Genomic DNA, 20,960 nt, shown 5'->3' with positions numbered 1-20,960 from the left:
TCATTAGACGAGAGAAGCGTGTGCTTTGTCGTGGCTGAAAGTCGCTTGAATACATTGTAATTTATTGCAGTACCATTTCGAAGCAAGTTTTTCCTGCTATAGCCGGCAGCCTCTACAAACAAGCGAAAACATGAAGAACTTTTAAAAAAAGACGCACCTACAGAATATTTACGTGTTGTTATAGTGCCTAAGTTATGCGCGGTAATTGCTTTTTAATGGACAATCGCACTAATATGAGCGCTGGAGCTTGAGCAACATTGGTGGGCGCTGTGGATGAGGCCGGCCTTTTGGGGTATCCGCTGGTGCCATTTAAATTCCCGGTACTGTTAAAGATGGACAAACAGACGAAAGGACAGACAGACAAACAGAGCAAAATTTTTGCGTCGAAGGTCTCCAAGAAAGATTATCGTCTTGAAAAAATAAAATCGACAATCACTGTCATTTACAGGGCACCGTAGGCTTGCAACGCGCATTTTTGGGCCCAGCAACTCGTTCAGCCACCTACCTACTCATGCAAGAGAACTCGAGAGGCTCGGTGTTTTGCTTTTTGCGATCGTTTGACCACCCTTCCTTTTCGACCACTGTTATGTCAAGTAAGTGCTTACATACCCTTTCTGTTCACCAGAGAAGCGTGCGCTCCTTCGTGGCCGAAAGACGTGTCGAGGCACTATCAGTGCGATAGTCGTCATGGAAACGCGGGTAGGCATTCTGACGACGTTCCTAATTCCCAGTGAGGGAGCTGAAGCGACGGCGATAGCAGGCCGCTATACTATTCGCCATGTCAATTACCAGCCATCGGTACACTTTGGTCGGTATTTTTAACGAGTTGGACCGGAGAGAATTGAATTTTGTGGAACCGATTCCACGGAACAGAATTTGCGAAGCGTGTGGGCTGGTAACCCAACTGACCGCAATTCTACCTTGCCGACACATCTTCTGCAAGAATCGCTACGAACAGTGCAGCACTGACGAACGGCATAGCTGCCCTATCGATGGTGAACAATCCTGGCAGAAGACGTCGATTGGAAGGAGTGTCCGGTGCACAACCTGCTGAAACGGAAGGAAATATGGTATATTTTTTTCCGCGAGGGTTTTTGTGGTGATGTTTGCCTTGCGAAACCGTGATTTTCTGAAGCAGCGGGCGACCGATCAGTACAAGAAAGAGCATTTGGCTGAAGATTGTGATTTGGCTTTGTGTTTGATGTCCACCCCCTACATTTAACGTCTTCTACTTATATTGAAAGCTAGAACTCTTTTTTCCGGGCCAATACCCCGAATAGTACTGCGCAGTAGCTAAGTCAAATACTTTTTTTAAGGTGGGCACGCTTTTATGGAATGCGTTTTGTGCCACATTGTTGTTGTCACGGCAAATAACTAAATATAAGGCAGCCTCTGCCTAACGATCTTCGACCGGTCGGTGGCGGTGGTTCGGCAAACAAGATGGGTTAAGGTGGGTGTGTCGGGAACATTGTGGTGTGCAAGATAAGCCAAAAGCAATTCTACTGGATTCTTCAGCGTATTCTTTTGATATGAGAACACGGAATGGCTTCTCTTGGATAATTTGTTAAACATAGATGAGTGCTGTCAAATAGTGTCAGTGACGTGTGTTGTAAGTGGGAAAGGCTGAATAGTGCGTATTTAGATGATTTTGCTATATCGTTGTGGCGTTTGATACATTTAACTCACTCTCTCGTTTTTCTTCGTCGAGGCTGCGTGCATCGCAGCTGTCGAGGATATCCAAGAAGTAAGAGCCCCACGGCCTTGAAGTATGCAATGCCTCTTGTCGCTATTCCAGCGTCATATTTAAGTAAGTGTGCTTATAGTCTATCTTAGTCTTGTGTTTTAAAGAGAACATACAACCCAAACGAAAACCAAACGAAAAGTATAGAAGCTGGTTTATTTAGACATACGTGCGTGTTAAAGGAGACCAGGCGGTCTTCAATCCCGGAGCATTCGAGTACGGCGTCTCTAATAATCATCAGGTGATTTTAGGACGTCAATGTTGAATACATAATAATATTACCTAACGGCAAGCGATACATAGAGGACGTCATTTTTGTTATTTTACCGGCACTGCAGAATTTGTTCTATATTTTTTAAGAAAATAAAAAATATTTCCAGCTGCTACCATGTGTGACGCCACGACAGCTAGTGAAAAAAAAACGTGACTGATCATCCCTACATAATATAAAGGGTTAGAATATGAAAGTAAAACATGTCTCACAGAAGTAGTTGGTTGAGGTGGGGCCGGGGGGATGGGCGCACCACTTGATGTCGACCCACCTACGTTCACACCTAACGGCGAATGACCATTCCGACGAATACCCCTAAGATCATAGTTTGTATTAAATAAAGTTGTCAATACATGCCTGCACCCTACATATAGTGAATCTCTCGCAAAGATGGCTGCACTACGCAGGTAATCAACACTCGTACTTGGTATGCACTCCTTCAAATTCTCCTAAAAGGCGAACAGAAACGCAACGCGCATCTTGTTTTCTCTAGGCAGGCTGGCATTTCTAACAAGGTTACCGCGGAACGCGGCGTGTCTGCCAGGCGAGTGTCCGATAAGTATATTTTGAAGTTGGTAATTATAATGGGCGGGGAAGTTTGGCTTTCAGGCGCCTCCACACAGTGTGTGAAAACGTTCGAGAAATTAGTTTTCAAAATGTGCCTAATTGTATGGTAGTTGCCAAGGTGTGTTGCCTGAGCCCATTGCGGAAATCACGCGTACCAATTCTTCTGTTTACGGACGTAAACAGCACGCTGCCAACAAGGGCACTGTAAGAAAGAGGGTGTGGTCGTGTTGCCTCCTTCATGGCCTTAGTGCTGGCGGTTTGGTTCAAACGCACGCCAGCCGTTGTCGTAGACTGAGAGGTCGTAGGTTCAACCAACAGCAGCGAAAGAATTTTCTTCGCACCTTTTTTTTTCTGCTCCGTCTGGTTGAGTTTATTTCGTTGACGTATTTCTCTGACGGCGATAGGTCAAGAGTCGTGTTGGAGGCCGCCATCGAACACATTCGTGGTAAATGTGTTTCACTCTTTCTGTCGGCCTAAAGAGTCGCTATAGCTAACTCAACCACCAGCGTTTCATATCAGCTTATTTATTTATTTATTTATTTATTGTGGTTTGAGGTAAATTTATTTTTTTTCCTGTATATAAGAAAAACAAAGCAAAAGCAAAAGGCTGGTAAGCGTGACACAGGCTGTCGCTCCGAAATAGTCTGGCACAGAACTTAGACGCAGACTAAACAATTTTTACACAGACTAAGAATCAGCAAAGTATAATCAGACAAATAAACATTTCAAATAGGAAAAAATATAACAACAATATGCACAATAAAAGACAAAATACCATTACAGAAAAACATCCTATCACAATAAGTTGAATAGGTGAGATAAAAAAAAACATTTTTAGCAATATACATTTCTGAAGCCAGCATAGCATTGAAACTATACAGTTAACAATTAGAAAACATACAGTAATAACTAATCGAAATAATACATTAAACATATTCAATGCAATTATGAAAAACTTCCTTTAATGAATTTTTGAAATTTTTTTTATTTAGGTCAAATACAATTCCAAGTTTATTGAGGAGACTTGCTATTTCAGTCAGTACGTTGCTGACGATAGGCGGTACTAGTTTTCGGCGTTCCTATGCCAGGTGCACGGAGGCAGTACTCAACACACCGAGAAGAATCATACATAGGCTATAGTTTGTGAATTTTTATGCAAAAAAGTAACTTGTAGTATTATATTTGGTGTGCTTGTAATAAATGTTTAGAAAATATGGACGTGTGCTAAAATTTTGTGCGTGACCGTAGTATCCTTCGATTAGTCGTAGTACTAAGTTACTGTACGGTGGTTGTTCTCCAACACAAGACACAATAACTTAGCCTGGAGTAGAAAAGCGCACAACACTTTCTTTAGCCAAAGGGGTAATAAAGGAAATAGTCAGTACATGCATCTAGTGCATCTACTTGGGTCTGCTACTAGTTTATGTATGTGTTCATTCCAACAATGGTCCTCCCAGAATCAACAGTGCTATATACCCACATACCCATACCCACAAAAGCCACATGGTATTACAGTGGAGGAGTACGGGGGGAGCGCAAAGTAATATTGAAAGCATACAGTTGGTATTAATCTATAGGAGCATCAAGGGAAGATAATTATATAAGCAGAAACCGCTTCTGGTTTTTGTATTACTCATGTTTCTGTTGGCATTGTTGTGCAAAAGTTTCGCAACTGGTGATATAAACATATATCACCAGTTGATACTGGTGATATATATATATATATATATATATATATATATATATATATATATATATATATATATATATATATATATATATATACATATATATATATATTGTTACGGTACGATGAATGCCTTTATTTACAGGAGATAATCAATGCGAGAGTCCAGGGATCTGGCCGATCACTGCTCGTGCCAACCTCGTTCTCCTCTTCTTCCACGCGCATCCTCAGTATCGTAGCAATTCTCCCTTTGCAGACGATGCCCACCGGGCGAGTTAGGCTTCGTTGATGATAGCGTTTTAAACGGGCAACATGAACGACGTTGGTCTTGCTTGAGCGGCGTCCAGTTGACAACAGCTGAGATATCACGTACGTGACATCGCTTAGACGTTCCAAGACAACAAACGGACCGGTGTAGTTGGCCAGAAACTTTTGGCAGAGGCCGCGCTTGCGAAGCGGCGTCCAAAGCCACACCAAATCCCCTTTCTCAAACCATACGTGCCGGTGACTTCTGTCGTAACGGTTTTTGGAGCGTTTCTGTGAGACGAAAGTTCGAAGACAGGCGATGCGCCGGGCCTCTTCTGCGCGGCAAATGGTTTCGGCGAGAGTAGGTTGATCAGTCTCGGAAAAAGGAAGAATAGTGTCAAGAGCTGTGCGGGGTTGGCGTGCGTAGAGCAGATAAAATGGACTGTACCTCGTTGTTTCGTGCTGTGCAGTGTTGTAGGCGAAAGTTATAAATGGCAAAATCGCGTCCCATGTTTTGTGTCCAGAATCAACATACATGGAAATCATGTTGACGAGAGTCCTATTTGTTCGTTCCGTCAAACCATTAGCCTGCGGGTGATACGGGGTAGTCTGACGAAAATGGCACGAAGCAAAACGGAGGAGGTCTTCAACTACATCGGCAACAAATTGCCGCCCGCGATCACTGATGATGACACGGGGGGATCCATGGCGTAATATAACGTGTGACAGCATGAACTGTGAAACTTGAGTGGCCGTTGCCGCAGGAATCGCCGCAGTTTCGGCGTAACGTGTGAGGTGGTCAACGCCCACAATAATCCATCGGTTGCCGTTCGTTGATCGCGGAAAAGGGCCGAGCAGGTCGACACCTACGACGTCAAATGGTGAACTCGGGGGTGCTATGGGATGAAGTAGTCCGGCTGGTGGAGTTGTAGGACGCTTGTGGCGTTGACATTGCTCACAGCTCGCAACGTATGCAGTCACACTTTTACGCATCTTCGGCCAGAAGAAGCGTTCTTGCGTGCGATAAAATGTCCTAGAAAAACCCATATGGCCAGATGTTGGGTCGTCGTGCATTGCTCGAAGTACGTGTTGCCGAAGACTTGTAGGCACAACTAGAAGTAGGCGAGGGCCTACGCCGGAATAATTCTTTTTGTAGAGAACGCCATCCTTTACGACGAAACCACGTTGACCGTTCGTTCCGGAAACAAAGAAAGAAGCGAGACTGTTGTCATTGCGTTGCTCTGCTCGAAAAGTTGTTAGGTCGGGGAACGGAGTATCCACTACAGCCAAATATTCATCAAAGTTGTCAGCGTCACACTCGGTTGTCGGAAGGGGAAGTCGTGAAAGGCAATCAGCGTCGGCATGACGACGACCACTCTTGTAGCAGACTTCAAAGTCGTGTTCTTGCAATCGTAATGCCCAACGAGCAAGACGACCAGATGGGTCCCGTAGTCCAGTGAGCCAACACAAAGAATGGTGGTCCGTGACAATCGAGAATCGGCGGCCATAGATATAAGGGCGAAACTTGTGCACGGCGAATATGACCGCGAGACATTCCTACTCTGTGACAGTATAGTTTCGCTCCGGCTTACTTAAACAGCGACTGGCATAGGCAACGACGTGTTCAGCAGCTCCATGGCGTTGGACCAATACGGCGCCAATACCTACACCACTGGCGTCGGTATGAACTTCTGGGGCAGCAGATGGGTCATAGTGGCGAAGTACGGGCCCTGACGTAAGAGCAAACTTGAGTTGCGAAAAAGACGACTCGCATTCCGCTGACCACCGAAAAGGAGCGTTCTTGTTGAGTAGGGACGTCAAAGGGTAAGCGAGGTCGGCGAACCTGGGCACGAAGCGACGGAAGTACGAGCATAGGCCCAAAAAGCTTCGCAACTCTCGTACCGACTGAGGTTGTTTGAAGCTGCTGACTGCTGCGACTTTCTGGGGGTCGGGTCGAACGCCATGCTTGTCCACCAGGTGACCGAGAACGAGAGTCTCGCGGCTGCCAAAGTGACACTTCTTAGAGTTCAGGGTGAGCTTAGCTCTCTCAAGGCAGGTGAGAACAATGTCTAGACGATGGTTGTGTTCATCGAATGTACGGCCAAATATTATAATGTCATCCAGGTAGCAAAGACAAACTTCCCACTTTAGTCCACGTAACACAGAGTCCATGAAGCGCTCAAACGTGGCTGGAGCGTTGCATAGGCCAAACGGCATTACATTGAATTCAAATAGACCATCTGGAGTTATGAAGGCCGTTTTCTCTTTGTCATTCGGGTGCATGGGTATTTGCCAATAACCAGATCTCAAATCCACGGATGAGAAGTACGATGCCGAATGTAAACAATCGATGACATCATCAATCCTGGGAAGCGGGTAGACATCCTTTTTAGTAACAGAGTTGAGCCGTCTGTAATCCACGCAGAATCGCCATGTACCATCCTTCTTTCGGACAAGAATCACAGGGGCAGCCCAAGGGCTACACGACTCTTGAATAACCCTTTTCTTTAACATCTCTTCTACCTGTTGAGTAATGACCTTGCGCTCCGCAGATGAGACACGGTATGGTTTCTGCCGGATAGGGTGAGCAGATCCTGTGTCAATCCCATGGCGAGTACGCCACTCGGGTACACTTATTTGCTCTTCTTTCTGCGCAAAGTCAAATATAGTAGCGTGCTTCGCAAGGACTTCGACCAAAGCTTGACGTTTTTCTGATGTTAGCGACTTGTTTACCATACTCAGAAAGTTGGCTTCTGTATGGTACGTTGCAGAAATAGGATCTACTTTCTCGTCACTTAAAGATGCAATGAAACTAGTCACATTTTGTTCGAAGCGGGCGAGTCGCATTCCGCCGGGTAGCATAACAGGTTCATTTGAATAGTTCGACACCCATAAGGCCGATCGCCCATCACTGATCGACAGAACACAATGTGGAATGAGCACATTTTTCTTGGCGCAATTAAGAGGAATGGGCTCCACAAGAACATCAAACTTTCCGGCGTCCGAGGCAGAGGCGTCAACGCGTACGGTCTTCATTGAGTTGGGCGGCAAGACAACATCCTCAATGACGGTGATAGATCCTTGACAACACCTAGGATCGTCAGTAAATGCCGATAGCATAATCTCGCCAGCACCGCAATCTACAGTAGCCCCGCACTCGCGTAGAAAATCGATGCCCAAGATGATGTCATGGGTGGAGCTGGTCAGGACGGCGAATTCAGCCTCGAAGACCTTGTCACCCAAAGTGACACTAACAACACACACACCGATCGGGCACAATGTCTCCCCGCTCACTGCACGAAATGATGCACAACTGTCCCAGCGAAACATCACTTTATGCCCTAGCCGCAATTTGAAGTTAAGACTCATTACTGAAACAGCTGCTCCAGTATCTATCAAAGCCATCGTAGGAAGTCCATCAATAAGCACGGGGACCCTATTTTGAGTCATAAAAACGGGTGGAGGCATAGGCGGATGTAGTGACAAATGTTCGGCTACCTCACCTCCATTGGCCGCACCACCTAGTTTCCCGGAGGCGGGGAGGTGACGCGTCGACCAGGAGATGGGGAACGGAACCGGCGTGTTGTGGGGGGCGTCAAGCTTCGCACGGAGGAAGGCGAGTCGTTGCGTAAATTCCGGTGGAAATTGCGTCCTACATGCGTATCACTGTGGGTCGTTTGCTGGAAACCGTCCCCGTCGTACACGTCCCGCATTGAACGCATACCACCGCGCCAGCGGTTTTGTCGAGAGGAAGGTGATGGTCCCTCGTAGTAGCGTTGCTGGGGGCGACGCCTTTGACCACAGAATCGAGCCACATGTCCACGGAAACCGCAGTTATAGCACACAGGGGCCTCACGCACGTCGCGAAACCTTCCACGAGGGGCCATGTGCCCATGATCGTCCCACGAAGACACCATTGTAGGTGGTTGGCGGGAGGCGTTCTGGAAACCACGGCGATGATGTAAGTTGTCGGTTGGGGGCTCTGGTGCTCTTGATTGGGGCACATCATATAGCGTGGCATCAACGGCAGCACACATTGCGTCGTATGGCGGGGAGGTGTTGATAGCAGGTGCTCTCGGCGGGTTGACAGCATCACGTCGTCCAAGTTCTTCGCGTACGATTTGCCTGATCATTGAGGCAAGATCACAGGGGGATGTTGGAGGGACGTCGACACTTGCAACGGTGGTGACGTTGGCAAGTCTACCGAATTTGGGAGTGATGCGCCTAGCCTTCAGTGTCTCAAACGTGCGGCAGTGTTGTATTACGTCCGCTACAGACGCCAAGGTGTCCTTGCCGATGAGGAAATTGTAGACATCCTCAGCAACCCCTTTGAGAAGATGCCCTACCTTGTCGTCTTCTTTCATGCGTGGGTCTACAGACTTGCACAATTTCAAAATCTCTTCAATGTACGTTGTGCATGTTTCACCGGGGACTTGAGCACGCTGCATCAAAGTTTGCTCAGCGCGCTTCTTCTTCATCAATGGGTCCCCGAAGCAGCTCGCTATTTCTTTCTCAAACGCTTCCCAGGTCATTATTGTTTCTTCGTGGTTTTCAAACCACACCAACGCCGTTCCTTGAAGAAACAATCCGACGTTGGACAACCGGGAGGCCGCATCCCAACAGTTGTATTTACTCACACGGTTGAAGTGTTTCAGCCATTCGTCAACGTCTTCTCCGACCCTCCCTGAGAAGCTCCGTGGTACCATGTGCCGGGGCCACGCAGCGCCAGACGAAGAGTGCGTGGTGTCGCCGTCAGCAATCGGATCCATAGAGAGCGGTGGTAGACCAGCCAGTCGGCGGCTTCGGCGTAGTTCTTGAGGTAGCGCTTCCGTGATCGTTGGGCTTGGATCGCTCCGCTGTACCCCGCACCTTCCACCAATCTTGTTACGGTACGATGAATGCCTTTATTTACAGGAGATGATCAATGCGAGAGTCCAGGGATCTGGCCGATCACTGCTCGTGCCAACCTCGTTCTCCTCTTCTTCCACGCGCATCCTCAGTATCGTAGCAATATATTGTTGCGAATGTATTTACTACTTTAGAGTACAAAAGTACTCCAGCAGTCAAGATGGCAGCCGTTGTGTATTTCGAACAGCCCAAAAACGTCGTCGTCTTCTTCTTCGCACCGCCCGCATAGCTGCATAGCCGCGAACCCGCAACATCGACCTCCGGCGGCGAAAAGCGCCGACCCGGCGCTTGTTAGCAGGTGTTGGACGAGATGTACGGCTTGAGGCGAGCGACGTGGACGATGTCGGAAGATGTGGAAGGTATCGAAGGGTTTAGAGGTGCTATTTCATAGGTAACATCAGTTACCTGCCGTAGCACACGATAAGGTCCGGAATACTTGGGTAGAAGCTTTTCAGCCAGACCAACATGTCGCGACGGAGTCCACAGAAGAACGAGGTCACCTGGACTAAAGTGGACGTCCCGATGGTGGCTGTCATAGCTACGTTTCTGACGGAGCTGCGAGTCCGAAAGGCGCTGGTGGGCAATCTGACGGGCTTTCTCCGCGGTGCTAATAGCGCGGCGAGCATATGCTGTGGACAGGTCGGTAGGGTTGGGTACAAGCGTGTCGAACGGCAATGTCGGGTCTCTTCCATACAAAAGGTAAAAGGGAGAATATCCAGCAGTGTCGTGGCGTGAGCTATTGTAAGCGAAAGTGACAAAGGGTAGCGCAATGTCCCAGTCACGATGATCCGTCGACACGTACATGGCGAGCATGTCAGTGAGTGTGCGATTCAGACGTTCTGTGAGGCCGTTTGTTTGAGGATGGTAGGCCGTCGTAAGCTTGTGCTTGGTTGCACAAGAACGAAGTAGATCGTCAATTACCTTAGATAAAAAGTAGCGACCGCGATCGGTGACCAGTTGACGAGGAGCACCATGATGTAAGATGACGTCTTGAATCAAAAAGTCGGCGACATCTGTAGCGCAGCTGCTTGGAAGAGGTCTCGTAATTGCGAAACGGGTCGAGTAATCTATGGCGACGGCGACCCACCTGTTACCGTCGGTAGAAAGAGGGAAAGGGCCCAGCAGGTCGAGGCCGACACGATAGAAAGGCTCGGCAGGTACGTCGATCGGTTGAAGGAGCCCGGCGGGGTGTACCGCTGGCCTTTTGCGGCGTTGGCACGACTCACAAGACCTAACATAACGTTGTACAGAACGGTAGAGGCCGGGCCAGAAAAAGCGTCGGCGGACACGGTCGTACGTTCTGGCAACACCAAGGTGGCCAGCCGTTGGTACATCATGTAGTTGCTGAAGTACGGTCGAGTGCAAATGAGTGGGTATTACGAGTAGTAGTTCGTTTCCCACATGGTGCATGTTGCGGCGGTATAAAATGCCGTCTATGACAACGAACATGCGAAGCGAATTGTCTGTACAGCCTGTGTTCAGGCGGTCGATTAGCTCGCGTAGGGACGCGTCACGCCGTTGCTCACATCCTATGTTGCCGAAAGCAGAGAGCGAGGAAATACAGATGGACGCGTCGTCGGTTACTAGATCTGGAGCGTCAACGGGGTACCGAGAGAGGCAGTCGGCGTCTTGGTGTAAACGGCCAGACTTGTAAACCACTGTGTATGTGAATTCCTGGAGGCGCAGAGCCCAACGAGCAAGGCGCCCCGTTGGATCTTTGAGGGCTGAAAGCCAGCATAGAGCGTGATGGTCAGTGGTAACTGTGAAAGGCCGGCCATATAAATAGGGGCGGAATTTACCAACTGCCCATACAAGCGCCAGGCACTCGCGTTCCGTAATAGAGTAATTGCGTTCGGCAGGAGAAAGGAGCCGGCTGGCATACGCAAGAACTCGATCGTGACCGGATTGACGCTGGGCTAAAACCGCGCCAATACCGTAGCCACTAGCATCAGTGCGGACCTCGGTTGGAGCAGACGGGTCGAAGTGGGCGAGAATCGGTGGCGTGGTCAGAAGTGTTATGAGCTGGGAAAAGGCCGTGCCTTGATCAGGACCCCACTCAAATGGTACATCTTTCTTCAAAAGATCAGTGAGGGGGCGTGCGACCTCTGCGAAGTTTCTGACAAATCGTCGGAAATATGAGCATAGGCCCACAAAACTTCGAACGTCCTTGACACAAGTCGGTACAGGAAAATCCAGGACAGCTCGGACTTTGTCGGGATCGGGGCGGATGCCGGAGGAGTCAACGAGATGCCCTAGAATAGTAACTTGGCGATGCCCAAAATGGCATTTCGAGGAATTAAGTTGGAGCCCAGCCTCTCGAAATACTGAAAGAATTGAGGAAAGGCGCTCGAGGTGAGACTTAAAGGTTGGGGCAAACACAATCACGTCGTCCAGATAACACAGGCAGATAGACCATTTAAAGCTGCGCAAAAGCGTGTCCATCATCCGCTCGAACGTTGCCGGCGCATTGCACAAGCCAAACGGCATTACCTTGAATTGGTAGAGACCGTCAGGCGTTACAAAGGCGGTCTTCTCCCGGTCGAGGTCGTCCACGGCGATCTGCCAGTAACCGGAGCGTAAGTCTATCGAAGAAAAATAGGTTGCGCCATGAAGGCAGTCCAGGGCATCATCAATACGAGGAAGCGGGTAGACATCCCTTTTGGTGACCTTGTTTAAATGCCGATAGTCCACGCAGAAACGCCAGGTATTGTCCTTCTTTTTAACTAAGACTACAGGGGACGCCCACGGACTCGATGAGGGCTCTATGATGCCTTTTGTGAGCATCTTATTCACCTCCTGTTGGATAACTTGGCGTTCTGATGGTGACACTCGATAGGGACGCCTGTGAATTGGAGCTGCATCACCGGTATTAATGCGATGTTTGACTTGCGATGTTTGACTTATGGGCCTACCGTCAAAGTCAAATATGTCCGAATAGCTCGTGAGAAGATCAGTGAGGTCTTTGACCTGAGACGGCAAGAGGTCTGAGGCAATCATCTTAGTTACATTGTTGAGCCGTGTAGATTTGGCTGCGTCGGTGCTATGCAGGTTCGGCGAGGCGACTGTGGCCAGTTCACGTGACACTGATGAGATCTGGCACTCGTGTGACGGTGAAAGAGTGGCGAGAACAATGCCTTGTGGTAGGATTTGAGGGCTGAGTCCGAAGTTCAGAAGAGGAAGGCACGTCTTGTTCGCTGTGACAGTTAATATGGTGTACGGGGAGGAAACGTTGCGGGCCAATAAAACACCGGGAGAGGGAAAGACCACGTAATCCCCATCCGGAACACTGGGATATGGTTCAACTGTGACACAAGTTAGGGCTTGGGGTGGGAGGCGAACAAACTCAGCGCACGAAAGCTTGTTCTGTACCATCTTCGACTCTTCGGTGGCCGCAGGCAAGTCAAGTTGCACGACGCCGGCTGAGCAGTCAATTACAGCGGAGTGGTCGGACAAAAAATCGAGTCCAAGGATGACGTCATGTGGACAGTGAGCGAGAACATGGAATAGAACGGACGTCTGGCGGTCGGCGAATCTCACACGCGCGGTGCACATTCCGAGCACAGCCGGGGTCGCTCCACTAGCGACACGTACAAATAGGGACTCTGGCGGCGTAAGGACCTTGTTTAATCGTGCACGGAGGTCAGAGCTCAGAATTGAAATATGTGCGCCGGTGTCAATAAGGGCAGTAACAGGAAGGCCATCCACTTCTACATCAAGCAGGTTCTTGTCCGTAGTCAAGGTCAGCAGAGGGTTTTCAGGTCGGGAGTCCAATGCAGCGTCACCTCCGGGAGCTGCATTGCTCAGTTTTCCGAAGAAGGGCGTCCACTAGGGTGGGGCGACGAATAGCGGCGGTGCTGAGGTGACCTGGAGCGACGGTCATGCGGGGACGGCGAACGGCTGGACCGGCGGACTGGTGTCGCAGGAGTGCCATTGTACGGTCCATCGTCACGAGCGCTGTACTGCAGGGGCCGGTGGTTGTCGTCACGTCGATAGCCAGGAAACGACCGAGGTGGATACGTGCGGAAACGACAGTAGCGGGAGATGTGTCCTACACCATGACAATGAAAACATATAGGCTTGTCGTCCTGTGTCCTCCACTGAGCAGGATCACGATAGCGGCGGAATCTTTCTGGTGCAGGAGAAGGCGCTATGGTACTGACCCGAGGTTCCGTCAACGAACACACAGGCTGCAGCCCAACGTTTGCCAGCTCCTCTCTCACGACCTGTTGGATCAACGAGATCGTTGGTCGATCATCAGATGGGCGGGTCAGAAAAGACGGAGACGCGGCCTCGATTTCTCTACGAACGATGCGAACCACACTTTCGTTGTTATGTGGTTGACTGCATGGCGGCTGAAGGTCCTCGCAAGATGACGTAGCGGCCGTGTTCGGAAGTCGCAAGAAATTCTTGGCGACCCGGCGACTCTTCAGCTCTTCGAATCGGCGGCACTCTTTGATGATGTCATCAATGGTGGAACAGTCTTTGGAAACCAGTATGTTAAAAGCATCATCTGCAATGCCTTTAAGTAAATGGCTTACTTTGTCTTCCTCGGACATGTTGGGGTCGGCACGATGGCAAAGGGCGAGAACGTCAAGGATGTAGGTGACATATGATTCGGTCGTAGTTTGTGCCCGACCAGAGAGTTCTTTAGAAGCGGCCCGCTGGCGTCCGACGGCCTTACCAAACAGGTCACGAAGCTTCTGTTTGCAAGTATCCCAGCTGGTTATGTCCGCTTCATGAGCCTCGAACCACGCGCCAGCTGTTCCGCAGAGATAGAAGCCAACGTTGGCGAGCATCATCGTAGGGTCCCACCGGTACACTGCTGCAAACCGCTCGAACTTCGGAATCCAGTCGTCAACGTCAACATGGTCGGTGCCGCAGAAGTTGCCAGGGTCGCGCGGTTGCGTCAATACGACCGGCTGTACAGGCTGCGCCGGAGTCGCGGCTGAAACAGGAGCGGCAGAATTGGTTTCTGTTGCCATGGTCGGGCAGTCGAGAACACGTCCGCTTCGAAGTTCCGTCTTGCGTCGTACCCAGCGCCACCACCAAAATGTTGCGAATGTATTTACTACTTTAGAGTAGAAAAGTACTCCAGCAGTCAAGATGGCAGCCGTTGTGTATTTCGAACAGCCCAAAAACGTCGTCGTCTTCTTCTTCGCACCGCCCGCATAGCTGCATAGCCGCGAACCCGCAACAATATATATATACATATATATATATATAACATAACTTTTCGCTTCAATTAGAAAATAAAAAACGGTAACCTTTCTTTTTCAAGCTTTGCATAACCTTGATTCTCAAGGCACTAGAATCTGCCGAAATTTTTCATCTTCCATTCTAAAAGGTAGCCATGATACCATACACATAATTATTTTCGACGAGTTTGTTTTGGACGGTGACGTCTTTTTTAAAGTGGACATATGCTTTTCGTTTTTGTTGTTCCCTTTTTTCATTTATGTCTCTTTAGCTTTGAACGATTCCTAATGAAGTTCAGGACACAGAAAAGGCTCACGCAGTCCTGTATGAATTCGCGTCTGACTCGAAATTTAAAGCCCCCTCTTTTCTTCTTAATCAATCAATGAATTCTCTGCGATCCCTTCTGGAAGCTTTTGGCATATAACATGATCCTGCATTGCCTCAAGCATCGCAGTCATTGCAAGATTTCTGAATCTCACTTTGTTTAGAACTGCATCTATAATAGGCCGACATTTGACGATATCTTGTGAGAACGCCATGAAGCCACACATTTTCGCGATCTCCAGCGTCATCACGTGGCAACGATTTGTTACTCCATGATTTTCCGCGAACTCGAGTTGACAGCGATGGTAAAGCTTAGCGACACCCGAAACTTTCATTTTAAAAGAATCAGACTTCAAGGATACACAAGTTTAGACTGATAAATTGCACTCAGAAAACTTTATAGTAGTTGATTTCAATAGCGTAGCCTAGTTTGTAGTTGAGTATATTAGTATCAAAGGTATCAGTTTTCAATTTGCCGCCATGATCACGTGTGGTGAAGTCATGAATCTTTTCCCATTTTGGCCCCTTTCTCGAAGCAAAGCTTCCTTAAACTTGATATTATTAGTGTGCGTGTCCAATAGAAGACTCGTGGTCGGAGTAGCGACATCGCCACACGTGGCACTGTCACTCCCGATCGTGCTAATGGCAAGAATGCAAAGCAAATTGCCTTTTACGAAGCAGCAGATGCAGGCGAAATGTTTGCATATGCAATGATTGGTTATTCGCTGCTTATTGGCATAATCATGCGCGAGCGTTGCTGCAGGCAGGGGTTCTTTTTTACGTCTTTTTTTACTTAGCGTTGCTAGAACTGTCATTGCTTTCCGCCTGTCACCACAGCTTTCAAAAATGAATTGCGCTTGGAACTCAAGCTATCGGTATATTCGATAATATCAACGCTTCATGTCGAAATGTTGCCGTGCCGGTCACAAGCCACTTGTGCTAATCTTCATCCAATGCGGCTGTACTTCCTTTTTATCTATTACGAACTACCTGGGGCCCAATAGACGCCGGAAAAATCTCTTGACGCCAAGGCGGATAGTGCAGGAACTGCGAAGTCGCGTCGGCACTTTCATTTGCTCTTTACGTATGGTTAGCTTACCGAGCGTCTACTCGCAACCAGTGTCGTATTTTTGGTGTGTGAAAAGAGTATTGCTCCAACACAAATACTTTTTCATTGCCTCTTTTATGAATCAGTCGATAATTGTGAATTGACTCGTGTGTTGTTGAAAGGTGCCTTCGTCCCTTGCTGGCAGGGCGAAGATCCATGAATTCATTCTAAATACTCCCCATAGCAGTTTCGCTTGCTCTGGCTGGTTCAATGGGGCATTCCATGCTTCAGTGCTACCAAACTGAACCTAAATAAGATGCTTTGCGCTACCTGATTACTCTTCTTAATTACTACTGTTTATGTATATAGAAATATTGTCGTTATTTTTCTGATTGTATAGCGAATACATTGAGCAGAGTGACTCTAAAGAGCTGCTAGAAAGCTCAAGTGAGTCAGTCTTGGCTCACTTTAGAACCCTTAACTCTTTTATATGACGCAATTTGGGTGCACGTTAAAAACCCCAGGTGGTCGAAATTTCCGGAGACACTACGGCGTCTCGCATAATCTTGTGGTGGTTTTAGGACGTTAAACCCCACAAATCAATCAATCAATCAATCAATCAATTTATATGACGCAAGATAGTCTGGAATTCTTTCGGTTTCTTATGTAGACTGTGTTATAAATAACAGACACGGTCTGGCAAGATCTTAGTTTATGCACTATTGACATTCGAAGAGTATAGACATTTTAAACGTTGCTTAATTATTATTGTCCGAAATCTTGTTCATTCTCTTCATCAGGTGCAGTGCTGGAACCAAGACCGTGGGTGCAACGTTGTCTTGGCTGCATCAGAACTGAACGAACACTTTTGCAAAGAGTGCAACCACCACTCCACTTCATGTCCGAGGTGTTCTATGGTCGTACGCTGTGATAATGTGCGCGCGCACATGCAGAATGAGTGAGTAGATCAAATGATGTCTGTCGCGTCCGGAAATCGGGAAAGCAACACCACTACCGCAAAAGCATTGATGGTGGCTTTAAATGCAAATATACAATTACGAGTAGGTGAGATCAAACAGACTTTAAGCCACCTTACACAAGTTCAATGTAACCGACCTAATGAAATTTCACATTCCATGAGCATGGTTAAAGAAACACTGCTAAAAATATAATGCAGGACTAGCACGTTGGGCAGCGTTGCATCCTTCGTGGAAGCATTGCACGAAACACTAAATGACCACAATGAAAAGCTACAGCAGCTTGCAGAAACTATGAGTAATTTACATGAAACGCTTAAAAACGTGGAAAGCACGGCGCTCAGACTGGAACGGAAAAATGAAGACACAGCAAAGTTACTTAGTTCTGATCTAACAAAATATATTAGTGGTGGAAGTGGTGCGCTAAAGGAAACCCTTCAAAAAGAATCGAAGGATGCAACAAAAACAATCTGTAACGGCTGCGCTGAAACTGTTGCTACGATTGTTGCAAGTGTCAATAATACAGAAAAGATACTGGCATTAACGACAATTCCTGTCAAGCGACTAAAATATTTTGTCGCAGGATTCAAAGCATTGAAAAAGAGCACTTTGTCGAAGGGGTCTTGTCTTTATCGGGAGAAAAGAGCATACATATCTGGGTATCACCTGTCCCCAGGTGTATATTTAGAAAAGAAGGAACAACAAGTTTACCTTCATCCTCACATTCAGCTGCACAAAGGAGTGATCGACGACGTTCTTCAATGGCCATTCAAGCAAAAGGTTCGCTTGACCATTAAGCACCCAACGCAAAACAAAGAGTGCAGAAATTAGGAAGTCTAGGGGGACGTTGTCAAAAACTTTACAAGACCCGTTGATGGAAGTAATGCCGGAATATGTTTTTTTCGTGCAAGGCTATTTCAGCCCAGATAATCTCGAACGTGAAGGTTATGTCACGAATGAGAAACTTTTCGTAGTGTTAAAGCTTATTTCAGTAAACTGAGACGCATTAACACTAAGAGGGAATCAAACGTGTTATAAATACTTGTAATAATGCTTCCGGGTAAAATCTGGTCATGGCGTTGTACGTCCTGGACTATTGATACGACTGTATTATTGGTACATATAGCACCTTAGTCGTGCCATATTGCTCGCGGGACCTCTTATGTTTCGATGACTATGTTATAATAAAGCACTTGCGTGATTTTGAGTCGTGATTTATTGTTGAATCTTGAACACCCTGTCACTGATGCACAGAAGCCAACCGGTAACTCTTTGGCAGTAGTGGTGCCATCTGTTAACCATAAACAATGCTTACGAGAGCACTGACAGAAACGTTTGAAGGTGAGATTGCATTTGGGGCAGATGTCTGTGGAGACACACGCATGATCTACGTCATACCAATCATACCAACGGGTATTATAGCCGAGAACAAATTCAATATAGATCTCAAAATGCGTGTTGCACCACTGCAAGCGACATGCCCCGTCGGTTGCTGTGTGATCAACTAGTTGTGCCCTGAGTCATGAACTCAACACATTCAGCGCTAACAGGCACGAACGTGAGAGAGACAGCACGATGCGGCACGAACTTGCGTTGGCTGCCGCCAATCATGCGAGCGTACTTTCGGAGCAAACCTTTTTAACCAAAAAAAAAGGAGGCGGGCTTGCCAGTGAGTACAAAAAGTAATGTGGTTGCCTCTAAAGTGCATTTCTGATTGAATAATTTATATGTGGGCTTTAGCGTCCCAAAACAACATGATTATGAGAGACGCCGCATTGGAGGGCTCCGGAAATTGCGACCTCCTAGGGTTTTTTAACGTACACCCAAATCTGAGTACACGGCCCTACAGCATTTCCGCCTCCATCGTAAATGTAGCCGCCGCCGCTGGGAATCGATCTTGAGACCTGCGGGTCAGCAGCCGAGCACCATAGCCACTAGACCACCGTGGCGGGAAAGTGCATTTTTGTGTGGGTCACATATAATTACAACACCTCAAAGTAGATTGTAGCAATATCGAGGATGCCTTTATAGAAAAAAAGTCGGGAATGCGGAGCTCATGTGCCCAAGTTTGTTTGTTTGTTTGTGTGTGTGTGTGTGTGTGTTTGTGTGTGCGTGTGTGTGTGTGTGTGTGTGTGCGTGCGTGCGTGCTCACGAAATCACTCTGACTTTCAGCTTACTCGGCACTCTCTGCTATTGAAATTCTCACTGAGTGCTGTAGAACAACAATGTTCAAATGATTAACTGTTGCGCTCCAGTGTAAACGAGCTTTCGAGCCGCGATAAGCGAGTTGTTTGCCGCTCATTGGAAGAAAAAGAAAAACAAGGTGCGAAATATTTGTCGAGGCTACTTTCAGCTAACTTACATGTAGTTATTGAAAAAATAAACAAACACTGGCGCTAGCCATAACGGCGCAGTACAGCTGTGAGCCGACGCTGTTCGTGTTTTCTTTATGGATTTTCTCGCGAACAATGCCCATGTCAACGAAATCTGTGACTAAATGAGTGACTGATTTTGGTGGCATTGGTTTGGCTCGTGAGAAATCCCGGCGTCGGCGAGTGCAAAAGAACTTGATGTATCGACCACAAGTGCGTTTGAGTGCGCCGTTTTCCACTCACTGATGCCCTCTCGATCCTGGGCTTGTCGGTGATCAGCCGTGTCCATCACAACAATCTGAAATATCATCGAGGGCACTTGTCATTTCATCGTGTCAAATTTCACAGTCGCCTTTCGTAGTTGCATTTCACTGCATTAAGTATGACTGTTGATTTGCCCGTAGTAATGGTAGCGTTGCGCTGTGAAACACGAAGATGTTTCTGCCGGCATAAAGGAAGGAAAAGGTTAGAAAGCAGGATTGCGCAATGCTACACAAAAGTCTTTGCAGTAGTTTTAAAGTTTGGAATATTTAATGTATGATATATGTACTCTGCAAAGCTGGCCAGTCTTATTTATTCAATAATTCAAATAGAATACAATATCTATGACGAAACATATTTAATGAAAAGTCCCATGTTTGTTCAGGTTATTTAATATAACATCCCCGTAATCTTTTTGCGCCTTTTTTTAGTGTACGCGAAACATAAAAAAGAATTGCGTAGCGCGTAATAACTGAGCAGTACGTTATAAATTGGGTACGAGATTTTCTAGAATCTTGCAGTCCACGTTTTAGCGTGAACATGAACTATGTAGTGTACAAGTAGTGAGCCTAATTCAGTTAAGTTGATCATTGATTGTAGCAAAGTTATCTTAACATTTAAAAGCTACCCAGAAACAATATTGTTTAGAAAAGAGTTGAATAAGACGAATATTTTTTGATTATATTTATTTAAAAACAATATGAAAAAATCTGGAACCGTAAGCGATATGGCTAGTTAAGGATTGGTTATAGATAAGGTTTGTTGTGGATTACTTAGCGAGTACAATAATTACACCAATAATTACACAAAAATCCACGATTCAAATACACTCATGTAAAAAAATGAACGAGGAATAATGTGACGTATACATACATTTCAGCAACATTATTATGGCAACTACTAACTCCCTGAAGCAAAGAGATTTCCGAGTGACTGCACCATATTTGGCAGGCATTTATTCAGTGTGGATATACCGTTTAAAGTTCTAGTAGAAACATAGGGTTTTGTTCAACGACTGTAGAGAATTTCCACTATCGGCAGAATAAGATTATGTTGTTTTGACAGCCGAGCTTTACCTCTGGGTTTCGATATAATTGATGAGTGATGAGGTGCGTTATTATTTATAATTTCGCGTAACAATAAAGCGCTTTTAAATTACCTAATCATTTTAGATGACATTATATAAACGTTTGTGAAAAATTCAGCCAGTGGTGCACTTTTTGGCGCTGATGCATTGGTTCACAAAGCGCTTTTGTGCAAATGAGTAACGAACAAGATGAGGCTTATGCGTAGCTCCATGATTTGATGTAGTAAGTTAGGTGAGAATGAAATACGTTCAAGTTTAATATAGGAGTATGTGTG

General features: G+C 46.9%; 1 long non-coding RNA gene across 1 annotated transcript; it reads left to right on the top strand.

Annotated features, from left to right (window-relative positions):
* Positions 1–598: 598 nt before the first annotated feature.
* LOC142769300 (uncharacterized) lies at positions 599–18,172 on the top strand. Its single transcript, XR_012885757.1, has 2 exons — positions 599–1,070; positions 16,789–18,172. It is a non-coding gene; the product is annotated as an uncharacterized LOC142769300 (long non-coding RNA).
* Positions 18,173–20,960: the final 2,788 nt, after the last annotated feature.

This window comes from Rhipicephalus microplus, chromosome 8 (assembly GCF_043290135.1).
Source record: "Rhipicephalus microplus isolate Deutch F79 chromosome 8, USDA_Rmic, whole genome shotgun sequence".
In the NCBI taxonomy this organism is placed as follows: Eukaryota; Metazoa; Arthropoda; class Arachnida; order Ixodida; family Ixodidae; genus Rhipicephalus; species Rhipicephalus microplus.
The sequence above is the reverse complement of the archived record's forward strand: the minus strand, read 5'-3'. Positions and strand labels throughout refer to the sequence as shown.